Genomic DNA, 23,173 nt, shown 5'->3' with positions numbered 1-23,173 from the left:
GAGTTGAGTTCAATCCCTGCACTGTGTATGGTTTCTTGAGCATTGCCAGGAGTGATCTGTAAGCATCAAGCCAAATGTAAGCCCTGAGCACTTGACAGGTTTGACCCAAAACACTGCCACCCTTCTCACACACAAAAAAAACCCCACCAAAATCCAAAGTTGTGCTAAAGACCAATGTGTATATGGAAGCAGATCAAAAGGTAGTGAGAAATTAAAATACAGTCAGCCAATGTGAAAATCAGTGTCTCACCAGCAGTCTATATTAAGAATACTGTGAGAAAAACAGAAAAAGGGCCCACAGGATTGAGACAGGAAGTAGTTGAGACAGGCTGGAGTGCATATTTTTCATACAGAAGGCCTGGATCTGATCCCAGTCACATGGTTCCATCGACAACCAGTAAATACACCCAAGGACAGAGCCAGGAGTAGCCCCTGAGCACCATTAGATGAGGCCCAAAAGCCAAAAGTTAAAAAAAAAAAAGTACAATGAGTTTAAGACTATTTTAATTTATTTACTTTAATTGAATCACTGTGAGATACACAGACATAGAATTGTTCATATTCGGGTTTCAGTCATACAATGTTCCAACACCCATCCCTTCACCAGTGTACATTTCCCACCACCAATGTCCCCAGTGTCCCCAGTTTCCCTCCCAATTCCCCATCTGCTTTCCTCTCTCTCTTTCTCTCTCTCTCCTCTCTCTCTCTCATTTTGGGAATTATGATTTGCAATACAGATACTGAAATGTTATTGTGTATATCTTGTCCAGAGTGGCCATTTCCAACTATTATTGTCATAGCAGTCCCTTCTCTACCCCAACTTAGGATAGGAAAGAGTTTAAGACTTTAGAAGGAAGATAACTAAAAATTGAGATACCACTTAATATTGGGCCCATACTTTTTAGAAAGTACAATTAGAATCAAGTACAGAACTGAATTTTGGATGCAAAGAGTTCTCAATTCTTTTTCTCCTAGCAGTATTAGGCAATTACCTGATTCAGGATCATGTTCCCTTTGCTACACACACACACACACACACACACACACACACACACACACACACAACACAGAGGATTGCTTGGAAGTAGAGCAGGGCTGCCAGTATCCCATAAATATGATGGCAGATTTCCCAAGAATTGTAATTAGGGTTAGAGGAAACCAAGGAAGGAGAATGCCTTAAAAAGAAAATCCTCACAGAGATATTGGGCCCTCCCTAGCCTCTGTAATGGGAGCTAGAGAGAAAAGAAACAAAGACCTAGTTATCCAGACTTTAAAACAAACACATGTACAACATTGATAAGCATTTTGTTTAAAGGGAGAAAAGAACTGCAAGGCTGAAACGTCTCCCTACACAAGCCAATCTGTTTGATGAAAACATATTTCCTTTTTTCTTCTGGTCTCCTCTATAAGGCAGTGTACAAAGTGCTCATTTATATTTTCTTTGTTTTCATCCCAAAGCTAGAAGATCAAAGAGTTAATAAAACCTCCTTGCTATAGAAGGTCATTACAAAACTAAATGCAGCAATTCAAAGTGGAAAATAGAATGAATGCCAAGGAGATGTTTAACGAAGTAACATTCTAGATGTATTCTTTGAAGAACATTTGCAGACTCATTTGATTGCTTTAGAGCGCACAGGGCACAATGCATCTTGCACGGAGCTAACATTGACTGATGGTTGCGTTCCGCCAAACCGCGGCCAGGCCACTTGGAATCACAAGTATATTTGATAGAGAATTACCTACTATGGTGGAAATATTCATGAGTATTTTACATAGCAAAATGTATTTAAAACTTCCACTTTTTTCCCTCCTTAGGCTTAATTAAATGTCCAAACATAAGCCATGAGTCTATTCATTTGAAAAATAATTCAAAGCACTTTTTCCCCAAGAACTGACAAAGTTGGATGGCAAGATAAGAGACTAGTTTGATGTTTTCCATTAGCTATTAAGATCCTTTTACTTTTTTACTTTTTTTTTTCTTTACAAATCCTTCTCCAGTGCTAACATCCTTAGAATGGGAGCAAATACAAACTATAAAGAGGTAGTCTTGGTAATTGTTAATAATGCTGTACTGATTTATTCAAAAGAGACAGCTGCTACACAGGTCATGCATTTGGAAGTGGCATATCAAATTTGCCATTAACTGAAGCCTTTGAATATCTGCATTGACATCCATTAGACTTCTTTCTAGAAAAGATGCAGAACAATCTAGAACATCAGAAGTAAGCATCTTACTGTTGAAACCATGTGGCAATAGAAAATTTGATTATAAAGATCATTTAAGACCTCTGAAGCCTAATTGAACTTTTTGTTTCCTTTTTTAAAAGTTGAGATACACAAATTATTTCCATTTCAAATTCATAAAGTTTATTTCCAAAGATAATTTAGTAGAAGAGTTGGAAAACAGGCTAAAACATGGCAGTCAGAATAAATATTCCACTGAGAAGAAAATTGCAATTAAACAACATAGGCATTTCAAGATATCTGAGATTACATTTAGGTAGTTAAACTTATTAATTGTTTTGGGCAAATAATGAACCAATTTTAGTATAAAATGAAACTGCTTCTGGAGTATTATTTTTTTAAAAAATTTTATTGATTCGCCATGAAATATAGTTACAAGCTTTCATGTACTATTGAATGTAGTTCTGATGCAAAATGTTGTTTTCCTCTACACACACACACACACACACACACACACACACATACACACACTTTTTTTTCCTTCTTACATCCATGGTGCATGTCATCTTCCTGCTAGAAGGAAAATTACTGGACAACAAAATGAAAAGAAGTTCTAATTCTCTGAATCTTAGGAAAGGCAACTTCCCTCCTGCTCATGAAAGAAATGAAAGAAGATGATTGTACTGAGTACAACTTATCCGGTGCCAACAATCTGGCAATTCCTCTATTCAGCAGTACACCACAGCCACTGCAAGGTGACCTAGAGTTTAGGGCCAAGGTCAGGGAAAGGTCACTGCCTGAAAAATGAAACTAGTCAAAAGAAAAGAATTCTAAGAATGGATGAGTTTAGTCACCCACAAAACTAGCCCTATCCAAGAAACAGCATAGAAAACATTTTTATGGAACCCAAAGTTCTAACCCTGCAAGCTGAAGCTAAAAATTCCATGAAATATGATAGCAATCAGTATTTTGTCACTAAAATTCACAGAGCCTTCTGCCATTGCTTCATCTCTGCTTTTAAGGGTTCTTAGTTCCCTCCTCCATTCTCTTTCCTCCTTTTGATCACCACCCCAACCTCAAAACCAGACACTAGAATGAAGATGATACTATTATGAAGACACTGCCAACCCATTATTTGAAATTCTCACTAGAAACTAGTCAACTTTCCCTCCCCATTATCTTTCTAGTGCCCCCACTATAAAGGTAATGTCAAATATGTGCTTATTGGTCACGGTATGCCTTGAGTGTTCATTTTAAATGAATCCTTTCAAAGATAAATGATCTTAATACTTGGAATTTGTATTTGTCCTTTCATAGATTTTCTTATCTCATATGATATATATGAGTGCTTATTGCATGCCTATTATGAAGAGAGGATATTGAAAAGAACATAGGTTCAGAGTTATTTCCAACTTAAAAAAATAACAAGCAATGGTATTTCCTGAAATGACAAAGGAAAAATATTTCACAAATAAAATCACAAAACAATATCACTTTAAAGATGTGAAAAAGCTTTATGCACTTTTAAATGAATTTTTATCTTATATTGGTAGCCAGAAACTAATATATACAACTAAGATGTTTTCTTTTCATCTGGTTTCTTTTTTAAAGGAACCTCCAAATCAAAAGTTTAGAAAAGTATTCAATTACTTATCTTCAATATAGAGAAGGACGCAGAGGCAGTTTTCACTTCTTTTGCTTTATATTTGTTGTCAAGAATTCAAACAAGAAAGTCAATTTCATAAAACAAATAATTTTATGAAATTACTTTTAAGAGTCAGTTTTTAGAGATCAATTTCAGTAGATCACGTAATACGTTTAGTATGAGATCTTTAATTTTATTAGTATACTTTGAAATATTTAAAAAAAACACTTAAAAAGTATGAGAATGTGCTTGGTTTATATAGCTCACTGCGTTAAGATAATATAATACTTGGTACATGAAGAAATGCAAATGTAGTATAAAAGAACATTTTTGAGCCAATTTCACATTAAACACTGAATAGAAAAGTTAACTTATCTTAAAATAAAGCAAGTCACTACAAATAAACATTTCATTTGTAAATAAGGGTGAACTGATAGTGCTTGAAAGTGTATTTCATCAAAATCACAACAAGAAACCAAATATCATGAACATGTAAAAGTTCCATGTTTATTTAATAACCATAACATAGCGCTTCATTGAAACCAGACATTGTAAGGACAAATAACATTTCTGATAAACATAAACAATATCACAAAGCTGAAATTCATCCTGTGCTTTCACATGAATAAATATGTCATTATGCAAGAGTGTCAGCAATAAAGACCTTGCTGTGAATCTCTCAATGCCTTAAGCAGCACCCGCCTCCAAGGAGCCTGAGAGGAGAGAATCACTTCGGCTTCAAGTAGCTCCACGACCAGCATTTCCATACTTGGCTGTCCTAGAACCAAGGCCCAATATCTGTGTTGGTCTCCAGTGGGGTCTGTATCATGGCTTTCTTTTCAGAAAGTGGGGTCTGTATCATGGATTTCTTTTCAGAAGACATATCAGAGCTCAGGACACGTATTTCTAGGATTTAAAAGAAGAAAAAAAAGCCAAAAACTAAAGGTAATGTGTAGATTATGTTAACTCTACTCAAGAAGCATGATGTTGTACTTTCAAGGATTGATTGCTATTGCCATGGTTACTTAAACTATGTGAACGTTTATGCCAGGCACTATGTTAAGTAATGAACATTCAACATTTTATAAATGATCACAAGAATACCATTTCATAACGATTCCTAGTATTTTTTATTTTCCTAATATAGACATTGAGCATGACAGAACTGAAAGTGTCTTCAAGGTCACTCATAGCCCCTTTTGCCTTATTTTTTTTTCTCCATGAAGGAGGAAGACATTTTAAAGAAACCACTGTCCCTCTGATAATATCTTTCTTTAAAAATAAAAAAGTTTTAAAAAATTTTGTATAAAGTTTAATTTTTTTAAAATACCTGTGGATATTTGTTTCATTTTTTAAAATGTTTTTTATTAGTGAATCACTGTGAGGTACAGTTACAGACTTACAAACTTTTGTGCTTGTATTTCAGTCATACAATGCTCGAGTACCCATCTCTCCACCAGTGCCCATTCTCCACCACTGATGATCCCAGTATCCCTCCCCTCCACCCACCCCTACCCCACCCCACTGTGTCAGGGCATTCCCTTTTGTTCTCTCTCCTTTGGGGTGTTGTGGTTTGCCATAGAGGTATTAAGTGACCATCGTGTTTGATCTATAGTCTACTTTCAGTGCGAATTTCCCATCCCAAGCAGGTCCTCCAACTACACTTTACCTGGTGTTCCCTTCTCTATCTGAACTACCTTTTCCTCCAGCATGTGAAACCAGCTTTCAAGCCATGGAGCTAACCTCCTGGTACCTATCTCTACTATTCTTGGGTGCTAGTCTCCCATTCTGTTACTTTATATTCCACAGATGAGTGCAATCTTTCTATGTCTGTCCCTCTCTTTTTGACTCATTTCACTTAGCATGATACTTTCCATGTTAATCCACTTATCTGCAAAGGTCATGACTTTATCTTTTCTAACAGCTGCATAGTATTCTATTGTGTAGATGTACCAAAGTTTCTTTAACCAGTCATCTGTTCTTGCGCACTCAGGATTTTTCCAGATTCTGGCTATTGTTAACAGTGCTGCAATGAACATTCGAGTGCAGATGTCATTTTGACTGTATTTTTTTGCCTCTTCAGGATATATTCCCAGAAGTGGTATTGCTGGGCAAATGGGAGCTCAATTTCTAATTTTTTGGGAAGCATCCATACTGTTTTCCAAAAAGGGCTGGACCAGTCGGCATTCCCACCAGCAGTGTAAGAGGGTCCCTTTCTCCCCACATCCATGCCAACAGTGGTTGCTTTCGTTCTTTTGGTTGTGTGCCAGTCTCTGTAGTATGAGGTGGTATCTCATATAAACATCAGAGAGATGCAGATTAAAAAAAAAGTTTTTAAAGGAAGAACAAAGCTCTCCAACAAGAACAAGATTTCCTTATTCTTAGGAGTCATCATATGATGAACTCGGACCAATCACATAGAAGATGAACATGCTAGTTGGGTTTCACGTAATCCTTTTACAAATACTTAGCTGTAGCAAAAATCTGGAGTAGTTACAGTAATGAATTTGTCCTAAGTACTCAGAGATAAAGAGAGGCAGACAGACTGTCCTGATCACTTCAGCCCTCCTCCCTCCTTTTTTTGCTTTCTCGGGCTAGCCATCCTGAGATATGCTGATGTATAAGGGGGAATAATCATTTCTGCTAAGCCATGTTAAGTTACAATTGACTGAAATAATTTGAAACTGCTCTGTAAAGCTCTGTGGATTTTTGGGAAGTGGGGACAATGGTCACCGCTATTCATTTTGTAAAATATTGGGGCCATCACTGCTGACTCACTGATAAGACCAATTCTTTCAACTCAGTCCCACAGAATTAGTTACAAACACTAATAAACTATGAAACAAACAGTGACTATCTGAGGAGTGGGGTTACTGGATCAGCTCACTAAAAGACTACCTGGCCTTTGTATCTTGTATGGCATCACCCCATCCTGGCTCCCATAATGAGGACCATATTGCTGTGACAATAGATTGTCACATAAGCAATTAGAAAGTGCTTTTACTGTATACCTACAAAGTTATGGTAATCTCCTGCCATGCCCAGGGAAAAGTTTCTGACTTGGCTGTACATTTGCAGTTCCCATTTTCTAAACTAAGCTAAATTTGTTTTACTCAGGGGACTGCACTGACCATGGGGTTTTTATTGCTTCCCACACACCCCACCAATAAAAATGAAAATTTCACAAAATCAAAAATGATTCGGGCCAGAGAGATAGGACAGAGGGTAGGGCACTTACCTTACATGTGGCTTACCTGGATTCTATGTCTGACATCACATAACCCTGCCAAGAGTGATTCCTGAGCAAAGAGCCAGGAATAAGCCCAGAGCACAGCTGGATTTGGCCCCCAAGCAAAATAAAACAATAAAATAATTAAATTATAGTTCATAATGTTAGGCTTTGTACCATATCTTTATGATTAATGTTGGATGTTTCCTTTCTTCTGAGGACTAAACACTAGCACATCTGAAATGTCTATCAGTTTTCCTGGCTCTAAAATGAGATTAGTTCTCTGAGATACTTGCATGAGAAGTATGGCTATAGCTATGACTAGGGAATTCCACAGTCAAGAATTCACTTCCCTATTGAATCCAACAGAGACAGAAAAGAGTAAAACCCAGAGAGAAAATAAAATTTTTTTGATAATGGAAGATATTGAGATTTTAAAAATATTTTCTAATAAAACCCATTTACTAAGACCCTTCCACTCCTTAAAGATTGGAGTTCCATCTTCAACACTAATTTGGGCTGTGATTGTGATTTTGCAAGGTTGTGTCAATTTTCTGATTACCAAGTGTTTTCATCAGTCAGTTCAACATTTCTTTTTAAATTGAGTCACCGTGAGAAACACAGTTACAAAACTATACAAACCATAAAGCCCAAAGTGTGTATGTGTGTGTGTGTGAGAGAGAGAAAGAGAGACAGAGAGAGAGAGAGAGAGAGAGAGAGAGAGAGAGAGAGAGAGAGAGAGAGAGAGAGAGATGGAGAGGTGACACAGAAGAAGACTGAGGGTGATGGGGGTGGGGACATTGGAACATTGTATGACTGAAACCCAATCATGAACAGTGTTTGGGACAACAGCTTGAGTCCAAAGACATCTGGTTCTTTCTTCTTATGTAATTTATGACTTGAAGCAGTGAGACCAGATCACTATTTTTTAAAAATTTTTAATTAGTGAATCACCGTGAGGGTACAGTTACAGATTTATACATTTTTGTGCTCATGTTTCCCCCATACAAAGTTTGAGAACCCATCCCTTCACCAGTGCCCATTCTCCACCACCAGTAAACCCAACGTCCCTCCCACCCTCCCCAGTCCTGTCTCCCCCCACCCCACACTGCCACTATGGCAGGGTATTCCCTTTCGTTCTCTCTCTCTGATTGGTGTTGTGGTTTGCAATAAAGGTGTTGAGCGGCCATTGCGTTCAGTCTCTAGTCTACATTCGGCATGTGTCACCCCTCCCCCGCATGACCTCCGATAACATTTTACTTGGTGTTCCCTTCTCCGAGTTGCCCAGAATGAGAGACCAGCCTCCAAGCCATGGAGTCAACCTCCTAGTACTTATTTCTACTATTCTTGGGTGTTAGACTCCTAGTCTATTATTCTATATTCCACAGATGAGTGCACAGATCACTATTTTTAAAGTGGTATATTGTCACATAAAATCATTCCTCCTTCCTTTTATTTAGAGGTGCTGGTGAAGAATCAACTAGGATGTATACTAGTGAGATCTAACAAGGAACTAATCATCACTCATTCCAAAAATATAAGGTGAGTCTCATAATTTTAGAAACAGGGTTGCTAGATATATGCGTAAATATATGCAACCAAATGAGGCAGGATTTTATGTCACATTGTCACTGTCATCCCATTGCTTATCTATTTGCTCAAGTGGGCATCAGTAATGTCTCCATTGTGAGACTTGTTAGTTAGTTCTTTTTTTTTTTGCATATTGAATACACTGCAGGTAGCTTTTCAGGCTTTCCAAGAGGGGCGGAGGAATCAAACCCGGGTCAGCTGTTTTTTTTTTCTTTTTCTTTTTGGGTCACACCCAACAATGCACATGGGTTATTCCTGGTTCATGCACTCAGGAATTACTCCTGTTGGTGCTCAGGGGACCATATAGGATGCTGGGAATTGAACCTGGGTCAGCTGCATGCAAGGCAAACGCCCTACACGCTGTGCTATTGCTCCAGCCCAGGATTTTACATATATTCTTTTTTTAAAAATATCTCTTCAAGTTAGGTACAGGTGAAATTGAGTGAGCAGCAGAAAGAATTAGAAGTAGGGGATGAAGAGCAAAGATGATGCTGATCTAAGTATGGATTAAATTAGAAAGAAACAAAAAAATGAACAAGTCAGTTAATGGCTAAACATTGGAAGGAAAAATGTTAAATCTAAAACTATCAGCTTTGAAAACTAGAGATTACTATAAATAAAAGTGAAGATCAAAGCAGAAGATAGATAATTTGACAGTAATCTATTCTTAATTTTTTCTATATTTATGTTAAAAACTTATTTTTGTGTGTTACTAAAGAACAATAACTGATAAGGGAGACATAAAATTTATGAAAATATTACCAGAGTGAACAAAAGATGTAAAGTAGGTTTTCTTCACAGTCTAATTTTTGTAATGCAGATGTTTTCTCTAGGGTAGTGTCATATATTACATATTTCTCATCTTATTCCCTCATGAGATCCTGATTACTATTATCAAATTTCATATTAACAAGAGTAAATATATGTATCTCTCTAGTCTCTCCAACAGATATTTATTAACCTAATCCTCACAGTCATGATAGATGGCATTTATCACCACTTCATTTAAGAGTAAAGAACTAACATGCAAAGGTCCATATCTCTCCAAGATTATATCGAGAGTTATAAGTGAAGCTAAGATTCAAATTAGGCCGTCTTCTCCAAATCCTTAGTTTTAGCAACTATACTATACTGCTTTCCTTGGGTATTTAATGTAATCAGAATAGTTTTTAGCCTTCTAAGTATAATTTTTTTTTACAAACAGCTATAGTTATGATTCCAAATATTGAGTAGCTACACAATTTACATGAAAAATTTTGTATAAGAAAACTATCATTTAAATCCTAGTATATTTAGAATGCAATTATATATCTTAGAAATATAAAGACAATATTCTTTTATATAGAAAAATTAAGATTTCATGAACAACAAAAAGTTTAATATTTTTAATGGTGGTGATCAAAAAGTTAAGCTAAAGATGATAAAACATATTTAATAGCTTAGGGGGAATATTCTATCTAGTTTACAAATAACAAAAGATTACTGTATGCCCACCTTCATTTCTAGGCGTTGTAAACATTGTATTAATAAATAGGTTAGTTCAGTTGGTCACATCCATAAGCCACCTCCTGCCAGCACCAGATAGTCTCCTCATCGGCCACCCTCCAGAACTCACGCTGCTTCTCCCGGAAGGGAGCATAAAATAAGGCCCCATAACTATGCCACCAGACTCTGCACCAGGCTTTTTTCACTCAGGGCACCCCAGAGCGGCATGGGTGAGAGGTCTCCCCGCCCCAAGAGACCCAGCCCAGCAGCCGACCTCCACTACCCAACCGCCGCCACCTTCCAGGCTGCTTTCCACACACTCGGGCTAAGCCTCATATATGAGTGAACATATTCCTGAACCATGCGGCCGTGACACATCTTAAGACACTCCCTACTTGTTTTCTATTATTGCCACACCATATTTGATGGGGCTCAGACAGTAGGCAACAAATCATAGATATATCATATACAAATCATGTATATATCATATACATATATATATATGTATGTATACATATACCTCTCAGAGAGCCCGGCAAGCTACAGAGAGTATCCTGCCCACATGGCAGAACCTGGAAAGCTACCCGTGTCATATTTGATATGCCAAAAATGGTAACAATAACAGGTCTCATTCCCCTGGCCTTGAAAGAGCCTCCAATACGACAGCGTTGAGAAAGACGAGTAGGGAGAGGCTGCTAAAATATCAGGGCTGGGACAAATGGAGACGTTATTGGCGCCCACTTAAGTAAATTGATGAACAATGGGATGACAGTGACAGTGACAGTTCAGTTGGTGACATTTTAAACAAAGAAGCAGAGGCTGTCTTTTGGAGCTAAACATAAACATAATCAGAGAACATGATAAGGAACTAAACCATATTTACACAAATATTTAAAATAATGACTCATGAGTCATGTAAGATATATTTCCCCTCTATAAAGAATCATGCACCCTGCCTTATTGGTTCATTTCTTGGCATCTTTTCATTCTATAATTATCAATGTTGGATAAGAGATCTAATCAACCTTATTCTTATTTTTCTAAGTAATGTCATTTAAAAAAATCTCTGCAAGACTTTGGATGAAGATTGAAGCACTCTTTCATTTGTTTCTTCTTTTTGAAGCCAGGGTTTTAGTCAGTGGCAATTACAATGTTAATTTTCTAAAATTCATTGCCTAGTAGGGGAGGATGACATGGCTCTAGTGTAAGTGTGTTTATGTGTGTGCGCATAAGCATGAGAATTTGTGTGGTATATGCATGTGTCCAACCAGAAACTATTGCAGTGATGATGAAAATTTGGAAATAGAGATAGGCAAATATGCCTTCTTTGGGGAAAATGCATTTAAAATGAGATGGACTTTCTCTCTACTGTGTATATATTTACCAGTCAAAGTCATAAAAATCCGAACTCATTTTGGGCTTCTTGAAAAGTAAACCAAAAATTGATTAAGCATCTCTGATAAAAAAAAAAGTGTGCATATATGTCTGCAATACGAATATCTCAGATAAAAAATATCAACTTCCTACACTTTCAAAAAAACATATTTCAACCAAAAATCATTTCCAGGCAATATAGTGAGTGAAGTGTGAATGTATTAGCCTGAGGCTTTGCTGAAGTTTTCCTGAAAGTTACATACCTAAGTTTCCATCTCTGGCTTTACTAGAAGTATGAACTTTTCAGTTATATATCCCAAACATATACTATTCAAGAATACTTTATTTTATTTATTTATTTATTTATTTATTTATTTATTTATTTATTTATTTATTTATTGCTTTTTGGGTCACACCCAGCGATGCTCAGGGGTTACTCCTGGCTTTGCACTCAGGAATTACTTCTGGCAGTGCTTGGGGAACCATATGGGATGCCGGGGATCGAACCCGGGTCGGCCGCATGCAAGGCAAACGCTCTACCCGCTGTGCTATGGCTCCGGCCCCTATTCAAGAATATTTTAGCATAAGATACAATGGAGTACTGTTGCTCAAAATGTGATTTAGAAAAAATTGGCAAATCATAAAATTATCTGAAAATCCGACACGGAGTCTATGATGGTCTTTATATTCTATTGGCTAATTGAATATCAGTGGCAATAACTGTTCTCTTTATTCGAGTATGAGTGAATAATTTACTTATAGTATAAAGTAAAATTAGATGTCAGCTCATTATTGCCTCATGAAAAAGAGGGCTAATTCTTATGAATGGTACAGCTGAAGGAGGGGAAGTCGATAGTGGATTCTTTGGCTTTATCTATGTTTCAAAGCTTTAAACTATTTTAAGGCTGTGAGGGTAGCACGAATGGCGTTAAGGGCTTACTCTACGAAGTGCCAGAGATCAAACCTGGGTCAGCTTCTTGCCAGGCAAGCACCCTGCCCACTGTACCATTTCTGTAGCACTTTAACGATTTTAAAAATCATGTGTATGCATAGCCATTTCTAAAACAATTCCCAGGAATTTTAGATTACTGACAATGTGATAGTTTACTAACCTTGTCATAGATGAAGGGGATAGATTATATTCAAAAGGTTACAGGTCTTAAGTGAATATTTATGGTACAATTTTTATTGGAATGATTTCTCTTTTTCTTGAATTTTAACCACTCTCATTGCTGCAGTATCTCCCCAAAGTAAGAAGACTTTCAGAACATTAACAAGTTACCATTAACTTCACAATGGTAACACCTTGTTTACAATCTCCTACCTCCCTTATACCCTCCTTTATCCTTCTCTCATTCTCTCCTTTGCTTTCTTTGTTGGACAGTTGAGTCTAATTCATAGACTCATGCATTCATTCAACTCAATTGAATGAATGCATTGAAGACACATCAAGTAGATGATGTATTGTACAGGTACTTGATTACCTAAGTGCAAATTTATTATCATAAAGTAAGTACAAAGCATAATGCTGCTGCTTTCTAAAATTGCGTTACCATCTTACACCGTACCAAAATATCTCCTTGAATCGAGGGTGCTTCTAGGACAACCTTGCTATCTTGCAAAATCATATTTTTTATTGAATCACCATGTGGAAAGTTACAAAGCTTTCAGGCTTAAGTCTCAGTTATACAATGCTCAAACAATCATCCCTTCACCAGTGCTCATATTCCACCACGAAAAAAAAAACTGTATACCTCCCACCCCCCATATCCCACCCCGCCTGTGTAGCTAATAAATTTCACTTTACTTTCTCTTTACTTTGCTTACATTCAATATTTCAATAAAAAACTCACTATTATTGTTTGGAGTTCCCCCCCCCCCGCCCAGAATCAGGCCTGTTGAAAAGGAAGCATTTCATGATTTCTTTTCCATTACTGAGAATGAAGAAATATGAAGTTTTGGATTTATGTATTTTAGTATATGTAGGATAACATAGCCTCAGTAGTTTAGGTTTATTGGGTTACTCCCGTTACAGTGCTCCTATTGCTCTGTTTATTTGTAGCTTCTTTCTTAGTGTTCTGTTGACTTGTAAATAATGTTTTTCTCTTCTCCTTGAGTCCTTTGCATAGTTTATTCATAGCAAGTCCTTTTTGTATGGACACAGGAAGACTTAACAAATGTTATGCTTTTGTAACCTGGGAGTCATTTGACTCTACATGATATTTTCCTCCAGGGCATCTGTTCTCCTAACCTAAGCCTCAGCTGCCCTTACTTCCTAGCACCCCCAAAGCACGGTCCCGATGGGGGATGAGAAGGACCCAGGGCAAGCGGTGAGTTGTGTGCTACCCTGGCATCGAGATGGGCCTGGCCAAAGTGCCTAATGCTTAACTATAAGTTATGAGCTTGATCATGGACAAATGCTGTCATGATCCAAACAGTGATAACTAGATTTGGACCCTGCTAGGGTGAGGAATGATTAATCTGGCCTGAGTGCTGTGGTCTGAACCTGTGGCAAGATGTTGCCAGGAGAGCTGCCTTGCAAGCCTCAATGTATCCCTTGCTAAGTCCATACAAAAATAACTAGTATTAAGATGTTAATAAGTTCCTGGACTAAGGAAAAGAAAAAAACCTTAAGAGTGAGGAAGGGCTTTGGAGTGCCCTGCCCTCAGGAAGGGCTTTCTTATGTTGATTTGGCTACCTGGCTGGGTGTAGCCTAGAGGGCAAGGTGGGAGAGACAAGTAGGAGGAGAGAGGAGAGAAGTGGGAAAGAAGCAGCAGTAGATCCAGAGAGAGGCCGGAGCTGGGAGTGTGGGAGATGAGAAAGTTTGAAGATTGAATAAACGGTAACTAATCAGCAACCAGCTTGGTCCTCGTTCTTCCTTCGCCTGTCCTTGACCACCGGCCGTCCCTATCCAGTCCACACACTGCGGTTCCAGAGCACCGAACGCGGGTGGTGAGACAGAGCCGCCCGGAGAGCCCACGAGTGCACTCGCCCCTCGGCGAGCCTTAGTTTTTTACAATTTTAGTAACTAAGTCCAGGGAAATTTCTGCCAGAAATTGCATCATTGCAAGCTCGTACCTCCCATTAGTGGTCCTCATAAGATGGCGGTCGCCACGCCATGCCCCCAGCAAGGAAAAGGGGAGAGAGAAAAACCTATCCACTCCTGGGGCAGCATGGGGCCTCGGCTTAGTTCCCAGCCTAGAGACATTTCTGCAAGAAACTGCTGGTACCAAAAGTAGTTTAGATGGCCTCTGGAATCAGCTCGTTCAGCAGTGGAGAGGCTGCACACGTGCAGCCGCCAGGGTTACATCTCGGTGGAGAGCGCAAAATCATTTTCAAAAGAACACTGGCCTCCATTTTATATCACCTTCTTCTTGCCTCACATACATGATTTTATGTGAATTTTAAAATCTTCAAGTGCCAAAGTTTAAGCATACTTTCTTGAATTTCAATGGCTAATCCTATGCAGTTTTCTAAAAACATCTATAGTGTAGTACACAAAAATCTTACAACATGCTCTTTCACAAGTACATGCGTTTTTGAGAAATCCCAAAACCAGTTACCACCCAGGTCTCCTAGTGTCAGCTCACTCCTCACTAGTTCCTTTCTGGTTCATCAGACTTAGTGTGAGAGGGATATTATAAAGGAAAAAGCAACAACAACAACAACAAAATCCCACAAAAACAAAGTTTATACATTTAAACAATTAAACTGCAGCAGAATATATTGGTGTGGTGATATAAACAAATTAGAGTTTTCAAAAGAACGGAAGGAGAAGGAAAATCTTATGCACTTTGACTTCAAATTTAAGTTTTTGAGATAGTTTTCTCCTATCCTTAAAGTCTCCAACTTTTATAATTCTGTACTTCTGCATAATTTTTTCTTCAATGTTCTTGCTTGACCAAAGATAGCAACCCACTCTTGCATTCATATTCAGCTTTTTCTTCAACATGGTATCTTTCACAACGTCATCTTTAAGGAGTCAAGGATGTAGTTCATTGGTAGATTACATCCTTTGAACTCTGAGGCTCTGGTTTGATCTTGACACCAAGCAACAACCACATGTATGTAAATAATTTTTCTTATACTCATTTCTCTTTAGTCAAACTCTATGACATGTGTCTTCTTATTAACATATCCATCCACTGTCTTCTACAACTATGGAACATCTATAGAGTGTCTCATTAGGATATTTTACGCAGCAAACATTTTGTTGACTATAAATAATTAATAAGCAGAGCTATCTCTTAGAAGTTTCAACTCTTTCTTCATAAAGTAGAATATAGAATTAAGCTATAAAGAGAGATTTTGCCTTCAAATTCAGTATTTTAAAAATTATTAAAGAAGCTAATTTTTCCAGAAAAGATGAAAGAAAAAATTTCCTCTCTAGCCTTATCCAGGAAGGTCACACATGTCCTATATTGTGTGGCAAATAATAATAATGTGTTCAAAAAATAATCAAATACATTTTATTTGGGCTAATTTAATGCTTATGGTCCAAGGCTATTGGTTATAAATATCTGCCAATACCACTAACTTCAGGGATAAATATACATACAAGGTAAAAAAATATGCCTTGGCAAAACCAAGTTCTAAAATCAATTTCAAGTCTCACTCTAAAGTGATCAACTTTAGAAGAGTGATTTCCTCAAGCAAGTGTGATAAAGTTGAAACCAAAGGATCAAATAACATTTTCAATTTCTAATATCTCACTTTCATTTTTGCAAATGTATTACTAAATTAGGGAATAACAGTGGTTTTCTCTCAAGAATACTTTAAAGATCTCTTTTAAATACTTATTCAATAATGAAGATTTTTTTTTCAATAATGAAGATTTAAAATTTCTCTTTTGATTGGTTGAAGGCAAATTTATGCTGAGGAAGTGGAAAAATCTGCCAGATGATTTCAATTAAGCTGAATTAGGTGTTATCTGTTTGCTTAATAGAAGAACAAAGCAGTAGGCCAGGCAAGAAGGACTGCAAAAAAGATGGAAAAGAGATCACTGGGTCAGACACTCTGGAAACACAAAAGAAATGAATACTTTATACATGCTAACTAAGATGTTTTCTCCATCATCTAAGGTACTTTATTGTCCTTGAAACTGAGTTTCCTCATCTCTAAGTAGGACCATTGTGATAAATGATAAGGTTAGGCAGAGATAATCCTTTTTGAAATCAATGGGAGAGGATGAAAGTTAAAACAAGGAGCGCAACTGGGAATTACATTGTAGAAAAACTGTCTAAATGGGAAGCTGAGTACTGGAGTCTCGTCCAATTATGATACAAGTATGAGACAACTTGATGGATAAGTAACTGAATAACTCTTTGTCTTTGGTTTCTCACTGAAGAAACAGATTGTCAGGACTTAAAAGGTAGTTGATCCTTCTAAGTAAGAACAAAGTGATAAAAATCATGTATTAGTCATCTAAACTAAATGGTCTAACACTGACATGGCTGCTAAATCTTCATATAGAAATTCATTGTGAAATCTTCATATAGAAATTCCCCTAGGCTACCCTCCTCCCACCTTTCAAGGGAGATCAGATGAAGCTTATTACGAAGACCAGAAATTCATCTTATGTGGAATTCTGTATGGTGTGGGCTGATGTTTCTGCAAAGTGGCACGTTTATGGGCGGGTCAAGGAACTGAAAGATGTGATCTGGGTTAGAATGACACACAAGTCATCCCAAATCTCACGTAATTGCCATTTCTACTTTGCTTGAATATTCTGCATCAGAATCAGGTTTACTTGTGTTACAGGAATAATATCTAGGGGAAGCCTTTGTTCTTTCGCTTGTGAGTTATGCCCAGTAGTCTTCCTTCCCCAGAATTCCTAGTATGTCTGGAGTGTGGCTCCTTAGAGTTCCCTACTGACCAAAACCTCTCATCACTCTCAACTAGGCTTTCAAAAATGGAATGAAAATGTTAGAGACACAAGTGTGTCTAAAACTGGGACTTCTCGGACAAGAGAGTTAGTACAGCATTTAGGGAATTTGCCTTGCACACGTCTGACCCAGATTCAGTCCCAGTCCCATGTCTGCTAGGAGTGATCCCAGACTCAGAGCCAGGAGTAACCCCTCAGCACAGCTGGGTATGATCCCAAAACAAAGAAACAAACAAAAAACCCTCCCCCAAAATATTGAAAAGCAAAACAGGGACTCCTCCACATAGAAAAATATTGTTATTTGAAAAAGCAATTTTCCTCTGTCTCTGACATTGAGCTTGGGTACAATTTAGACAGAGAAAACAAGTCCAATTATTCCTGATTTCAACACATGAACTTGATCATTAATAGTGGATACTTATGGTCTTTAAACAACCAAATAGCAGTTATTATTAACTCCATTGTTTGAATAAAACAGACAGAAGTCCAGCAAGATTAAGAAATTAGTTTTCTGGGGGTGCAGTGCCACTAGCTGATCAACCTGTACCTGCAGGGTGAGTGCACCAGCAGCTGTATGGTGTCTTCAGGCTTCCTGAAACCCCCAAATTGCCGCTATGCCTTTGTCTGGACTCCAACAACTCAGGACCAAGTTTCCTGAGAAATTAAACCACCAAAAGTTAGGTATGTAGAGCCACACCCACAAACCACCTCTAACTCAGCTATACAAGCTTATTTATCTGCCTTGCTTTAGAGACCCGTAAATAAATCTTGAAAGACATCAAAAGCTGTAGTTAATCTCAGACTCGCACAAGGCTGAAAAAACCGGGGTATTGGAGGGTGGCAGGTTGGCCTGGCACCCGTCTAAGCAGAGCCTCTTGGCAGCTGCTTGCTCCCACAATTCGAAATTGCTGCCATGCCCCTAGCCAGACACCACCACGTCTGGATGAACCTCACTGAGATATCACTGTCACTGTCACTGTCATCCCGTTGCTCGTCGATTTGTTCGAGCGGGCACCAGTAACATCTCTCATTGAGATACTTATTGTTGCTGTTTTTGGCATACCCAATACGCCACAGGTAGCTTGCCAGGCTCTGCCATGCGGGCAGGATACTCTCAGTAGTTTGTCGGGCTCTCTGAGAGGGGCGGAGGAATCGAACATGGGTCGGCCGTGTGAAAGGCAAACGCCCTACCACTATGCTATCGCTCCAGCCCCATCGAGATATAATCTGCTGAAAATTTGAGTATGTGGGTGCTATGTGGGTGAAATCTACAAGCTTTCTCAGGGTTGGTTTGGGCTATCTACCTCTATCTCCCTGTACTTCCAGAAGCCTCAGCAGTCACATCCACACCCCAAAGCTGCCACCCAGTAAGAAAAGCTACTCCAGCCTTACTTCCTGATTAAAATACTGAACACCCTGAACAAACACAATGACCTCTTCATACCTGTATGCACAAAAGGAATGAGAGAAAGAAGAAAAGTGTCTGCAATAGAGGCAGGCTGATGGGTGGGGAATTAGGGGGGAGGGAAATGGGGCACATTGGTCTAGGAAACCTACAGTGGTCGAGTGATGGGTGTTGGATCATTGTATGGCTGAAACCCAATAATGAACAGCTTTGTAATGGTTTATCTCATGGGTATTCAAAAAAATTATTTTTAAAAAGAAAGAAAGAAAATCAATTGGGCTTATATGAATTAAAAAAGTAAAAATTAGGGGGCCGGAGCGATAGCACAGCGGGAGGGCGTTTGCCTTGCATGCGGCCGACCCGGGCTCGATCCCCGGCATCCCATATGGTCCCCCAAGTACCGCCAGGAGTAATTCCTGAGTGCAAAGCCAGGAGTAACCCCTGAGCATCGCCGGGTGTGACCCAAAAAGAAAAAAAAAAATTAAAAAAAAAAAAAAGTAAAAATTAGTTTTCAGGGCCAAAGAGATAGTACCATGGGTAGAGTGCTTGCCTGCATGTGGTCAACGAGGGCTTAAACCCCAGCACAGAGCCAGGACTACACCCTGAACATTGCTGGGAGTTACCCAAAAATCAAATAAATAAGTTTTAATCTGTCTGCAATATACTTTTGTTTGCTTTGTGGTCTCACTTCTTGGTGTTTGGGGTCTATTCCAAGTTCTGTGCCTGAGTGGTTCCCAGTGGTACTCAGGGAATATGTGGTACTAGGGATTAAACTAGGGTTGGCTGCATGAATGGCAAGTGCCTAAACCTGTATTTTTTTTCTCCAGCCCTGGTCTGAAACTTTAAAATACATATATATACATAACTCTATTTCAAAGCAGCGTAAATCTAAATATCCAATCAGTTGATTAACCTCTTTGGCCCTGTAGCCTCCTTCTCATCTCCTTCACTTTCCCAGTAAGAGGCGGGTTTCAGTCAATAGATAAGTTTCAAGATGATAAGAGGAAAGCTTTTATTTAATTTTGTCAAGTCGCTATTCCAGTGACCATGCTGAAATTATGTCCCTTGTTCTCCAGATCATATTCTTGCTTATATGACTAATAGCTGTGAAACTGAGTTTCTGAAAGCAGATGTTCTTATATCCCTCTGAATAAATGCCTTTTATCAAGAATCTTTAGAATTCACAAAAATATCTAGATTCCTTTTCTCAAACCACACATTTATTTGCTGTATTTTCAATATTTTTAAGATGCACAGTTTCTCCTTAATTGAAACCTATTCTAATAGCTTTCTAGTTTTGAGTTCAGTGAAAGACTGTGCATGATTTTTTAAATACTTGTTTTAAATGAAGGATCGCTTTGTTTCCAAGTAGTCAAGAGTCATAAATTTAAAATAAAACAATAGGTGCCTTATTTCTAGGCAAACCAGACTCAATTTTTTAAGTACTAATTTAGCTAAGAATTTAAATGTAAATTATATACCAAGAAATTTTTTTCCTTACTTCTCTTAACTAATATCTCACAAATCTGGTTTAATTTTCTTAATCCTTAGAGTTTTCCCCTTGACAACCTTATAAAGTTAGTCTTGTCATAATCTGGGTATAAAGTAATGTTTATTTTTTAAGTTTAAACTTAATGCATATTGTTATCAAATTGATGACATAAAGTCCTTTTTGAAGAAAATGATTCAAACTTATTTTCTTTGGATGAAAATAAAGGCGAGTAGGTGGTAGGCATTTAGCTGAAGATTATGAAAACACTACTTATGAAACATATTTACATCCTTGTGTTGTATTAATATCACCCACAATAGACCAAATATTGAATCAACCTAAATGCCACTTGTTAGGGGTTATTTTGATAAGCAAATGACAGTAGAACTTTGGTAGTGGTTAAGTCAGTCTGACGCACATTTAAGAGTGTGACTCTAAAACCCAGAAATTCCATACTAATGTCAACCAATGTTTAAAGAAATTTTGATTAAAGGTGAATAAGCTGTGAACTGTGACTTTAGTGCTCTTAGGACTTGGGGCTTGCCCTCTATGCAATGCGGGGAACTTGGTCACCAGTTCTCCAGGCAATTATCATTCCCACAGAAGTTTTATGATTTTTTTCATAGCAGTGACTCTAGCTTTTATGGCATATTTGTACTTCTGTATTCTCTACACTAATTTTTATTTAAATAAATGTTTTTATTTTCAATTTTAAAAATGTGTTTTTAAAGGAAGCTTTTTGTTGTGGCTATAAATAGATGGTAAGTTGGAAAAAATTAATTTAATGAAAACCATACTGTATTATTAAATTCTAGCTCTACATAGTGGTCTGCCGAAGACTCCGCCTGAGGCTTGTCTCCTATTTGTTAAAAAGGAAGATAAAGGTGTTAGAGAGTTCTTTGTTAGCACCAGTCTGAGACTTTCTTCTTGATATAATTAGAAGTCTCAAAGCAAGTGAAATGAAGCTAATTTTCTCGAGTGTCATTCAATATCCATATGAGCTCCTGAAATTATTTTGTCTGTGTTAGGGGCTCATGTCCCTCAACTGCAGAAACGTTGAGCTTAATGTTGTCTGAAGCCTCAGCCAGCTATAAAAGTTAAATAAACTGCAAACCAGCAATTTTAGTTTACAGATTTTCAGATGACGTGGGTACATACCTCTTCCATTGCTTTAAAAAATAAAAAAGAAACGGAAACATTTTGTAGAAAGCGTTGATTCTTCTTGGCTCTGAGGTTCTGGGGAACTTGTTCAGTATGGAAGCAGTAAAGAAGATATGCGAGTAAGAAAAAGAATGAATATCCAACTGATCTGCTCTGATCTGGATGTTGTAAAAGACTCAGCTACAATCATATTAAAAACATGTCACTAAATCCCTCTGAAATATTTTAGGTAGAGGTGAAAGGTTAGGGTCAGTTTAACAAAGTATCTATGTTTTAACAGATATATTGATTCCAATAGAGAATAAAATCAAATCTCCTTAAGGATCTTTGACTTGTTCTAATGGCCCATGACCATAGTTACCAGAAGAAAGTAGATGTTCTAAAAATGTAAATAAATGACATTTCCATGATACTACTACAAAATTTTGTGTTTATATTCTGATACAAGCTTAAAGAGAACTGATATATTCTGACACAAACTTAAGCAGTAAGATGCAAGACAATCACTCAGTTTTAATACTTTAATTTCTCTTTCTTAGAAGGTTAGAGTCACACAAATGATGAAATCTTAGGATCTTTCTGTTACCCAGTATGAAAATGACATGAGCATTGAGTGCTGACTCACAAAAAAGTAACAATAGAAAATTAGTGAGAAAAGTGTTGGGTTTTCACAAGCGTGTGTGGGGCTGAGGGTAAGTAAGATAGAGAAGAGACCAGTATGACAATAATAGCTGGGAATGATCACGCTGGACAAGATCTGAGGGTTAAAAGTAGGTAAAGGGACTTCCTTAGTAAACTTTCAGTCTCAATATTACAAACCACAATGTCCAGAAGGAGAGAGGGAGAGGATACAGAGAGAGAGAGAGAGAGAGAGAGAGAGAGAGAGAGAGAGACAGAGACAGAGACAGAGAGAGAGAGACAGAGAGAGAGAGAGAGAATAAAAGCGCCTGCCATAGAGGCAGGCAGAAGGTGGGGGTGGGGTGATGGGAGCGAATCTGGGGACACTGGTTCTGGGACATGTATACTGGTGGAGGGATGGGTGATGAAATACTGTATGACTTAAATCCAATCATGAACATATTTGTAAGGGTCTATCTCACAATGATTCGATAAAAGAGTAAAAAAAAAAATGTTGGGTTTCCCCCCCCCTTCTACTGAGAACATAAAACATCATAATGATGATTGAGATATCAATAGTTTTCAAGAAATCAGAAAGGGTGTTCGGGCCATACCTGGTTGTAAAGTTGTTCATGATTGAGTTTCACACATACAATGTTCCAACAACAATCCCTTTACCAGTGTACATTTCCTGCCACCAATGTCCCTAGTTTCCCTCCCCTCCCTCTGCACCTCTTCTGTCACTGTCACTGTCATCCCATTGTTCATAGATTTGCTCAAGGGGGCACCAGTAATGTCTTCATTGTGAGACTTGTTGTTACTGTTTTTGGCATATCGAATTTGCCATGAGTAGCTTGCTAGGTTCTGCCATGCAGGTGAGATACTTTTGGTAGCTTGCCGGGCTCTCCGAGAGGGGTGGAGGAATCAAACTTGGGTAGGCTGAGTGCAAGGCAAATGCCCGGCTGCTGTGCTATTGCCCCAGCACCTCCTCAATAAAATCTTTAAATTCAAGTGGGGTGGTGTTCTGGAGGGTTATGGCTTAGGAATCAGGAGAACTGGGTTTTAGAGTTAACTCCTCTACTAATTGTATAATATGAGCAACTTTT

At 38.0% G+C, this 23,173-nt stretch overlaps 1 long non-coding RNA gene across 1 annotated transcript; it reads right to left on the bottom strand.

The window, feature by feature from the left end:
- Positions 1-4,309: 4,309 nt before the first annotated feature.
- On the bottom strand, positions 4,310-21,542 carry LOC129399714 (uncharacterized). Its single transcript, XR_008627289.1, has 3 exons — positions 21,447-21,542; positions 17,939-18,045; positions 4,310-4,735 (listed from the first exon to the last, which is right to left on the bottom strand). It is a non-coding gene; the product is annotated as an uncharacterized LOC129399714 (long non-coding RNA).
- Between the last annotated feature and the right edge of the window lie 1,631 nt (positions 21,543-23,173).

Source organism: Sorex araneus, chromosome 1, assembly GCF_027595985.1.
Source record: "Sorex araneus isolate mSorAra2 chromosome 1, mSorAra2.pri, whole genome shotgun sequence".
In the NCBI taxonomy this organism is placed as follows: domain Eukaryota; kingdom Metazoa; phylum Chordata; class Mammalia; order Eulipotyphla; family Soricidae; genus Sorex; species Sorex araneus.
This window is presented reverse-complemented; position numbering and strand designations above follow the sequence as displayed.